Raw genomic sequence first — 2,500 nt, forward strand, 5'->3', positions numbered from 1 at the left:
CCAGGCTGTGGTTCGAGTCCCGCTCAAACTCGTTAGTTTCTTTGGTCGCTGTAACCTCACCATCCTTGTGAGCTAAGGATGGGGTGTTTGGGGGAGCCTTTGGGACTATCTGCTGAGTCATCAGCAGCTATTGCCTGGCTCTCCTTGGTCCTAGCTTGGGTGGAGAGGGGGCATGGGTGCTAATCATATCATTATGGATATAGAGTCAGTCAGTCTCTAGGGCATTGTCCTGCTTGATAGGGCAATGTCACTATTCTGCCTCTACCATTCATGAGTGCCCTTTAAACCTTTAAACCTCCTCCCTTCTCATTACATGGTCTATTTAAGAGTAAATGGGAGGTATTCATAAAAATGAAGGATATCCCTGTAAGCATAAGGTAGAAGTACAAGGTAATTCCCTGAAGCAAAAGGTAGAAGTATAAACAAATCTCTCTTTTCATATTCATAATGATTACCTTTTACTTGCGAGGATATCCTCCAAGCAGAAGTAAAAGGCTGACTCGTGTTTCGGGAGCGCTTAGTTACATGTTGGAACTTGTAAGATTTCATTTGTGCTGTCATAATAAGAAAGAGTCTAGTATTTATAATACGTATTTAATACCCTGTTTTTACTTGTATTTAATTAAGTTTACGCATCAGAAAGAACACAGACGCCGCCGCGCCTTCCCCAAAGCCTCGCTGGCGACATCTATCCCCCACCCCTTGCATTAGAAGTTCTTTGACCTCTTTTTTGCTCACCCACCCCATGCATTAAAAGTTCTTAAACCTCTCTTTCGCTCCCACACCCCTTGCATTAGAAGTTCCTTGACCTCTTTTTAGCTCCCACACCCCTTGCATTAGAAGTTCTTTGACCTCTTTTAAGCTCCCACACCCCTTGCATTAGAATATCTTTGACCTCTTTTTAGCTCCCACACGCCTTGCATTAGAAGTTCTTTGACCTCTTTTAGCTCTCACACCTCTAGCATTAGAAGTTCTTTGACCTCTTTTTAGCTCCCACGCCTGTAGCATTAGAAGTTCTTTGACCTCTTTTTAGCTTCCACGCCTCTAGCATTAGAAGTTCTTTGACCTCTTTTTAGCTCCCACACCTCTAGCATTAGAAGTTTTTTGACCTCTTTTTAGCTCCCACGCCTCTAGCATTAGAAGTTCTTTGACCTCTTTTTAGCTCCCACACCTCTAGCATTAGAAGCTCTTTGACCTCTCTTTATAGCTCCCACACCTCTAACATTAGAAGTACTTTGACCTCTCTCTTTAGCTCCCACACTTCTAGCATTAGAAGTTCTTTGACCTCTTTTTAGCTCGAACACCTCTAGCATTAGAAGTTCTTTGACTTCTTTTTAGCTCCCACACCTCTAGCATTAGAAGTTCTTTGACTTCTTTTTAGCTCCCCCACCCCTTGTATTAGAAGTTCTTTGACCTCTTTTTAGCTCCCACACCCCTTGCATTAGAAGTTCTTTGACCTCTTTTTAGCTCCCACACCCTTTGTATTAGAGGTTCTTTGACCTCTTTTTAGCACCCCCACCCTTTGTATTAGAAGTTCTTTGACCTCTTTTTAGCTCCCACACCCCTTGCATTAGAAGTTCTTTGACCTCTTTTTAGCTCCCCCACCCCTTGCATTAGAAGTTCTTTGACTTCTTTTTAGCTCCCCCACCCCTTGCATTAGAAGTTCTTTGACCTCTTTTTAGCTCCCACACCCCTTGCATTAGAAGTTCTTTAACCTCTTTTTAGCTCCCCCACCCCTTGCATTAGAAGTTCTTTGACCTCTTTTTAGCTCCCACAACCCTTACATTAGAAGTTCTTTGACCTCTTTTGAGCTCCCACACCCCTTGCATTAGAAGTTCTTTGACCTCTTTTTAGCTCCCACACCCCTTGCATTAGAAGTTCTTTGACCTCTTTTAGCTCCCACACCCCTTGCATTAGAAGTTCTTTTACCTCTTTTTAGCTCCCACATCTCTAGCATTAGAAGTTCTTGGACCTCTTTGTAGCTCCCCCACCCCTTGTATTAGGTGTTCTTTGACCTCTTTTTAGCTCCCCCACCCTTTGCATTAGAAGTTCTTTGATCTCTTTTTAGCTCCCCCACCCCTTGCATTAGAAGTTCTTTGACCTCTTTTTAGCTTCCCCACCCCTTGCATTAGAAGTTCTTTGACCTCTTTTTAGCTTCCCCACCCTTGCATTAGAAGTTCTTTGACCTCTTTTTAGCTCCCCCACCCCTTGTATTAGAGGTTCTTTGGCCTCTTTTTAGCTCCCACACCCCTTGCATTAGAAGTTCTTTAACCTCTTTTTAGCTCCCACACCCCTTGCATTAGAAGTGCTTTGACCTCTTTTTAACTCCCACACCCCTTGCATTAGAAGTTCTTTGACCTCTTTTGAGCTCCCACACCCCTTGCATTAGAAGTTCTTTGACCTGTTTTGAGCTCCCACACCCCTTGCATTAGAAGTTCTTTGACCTCTTTTGAGCTCCCACACCCCTTGCATTAGAAGTTCTTTGACCTCTTTTTAGCTC

The sequence above is a fragment of the Palaemon carinicauda genome, chromosome 11 (assembly GCF_036898095.1).
Source record: "Palaemon carinicauda isolate YSFRI2023 chromosome 11, ASM3689809v2, whole genome shotgun sequence".
NCBI classification, from domain to species: Eukaryota; Metazoa; Arthropoda; class Malacostraca; order Decapoda; family Palaemonidae; genus Palaemon; species Palaemon carinicauda.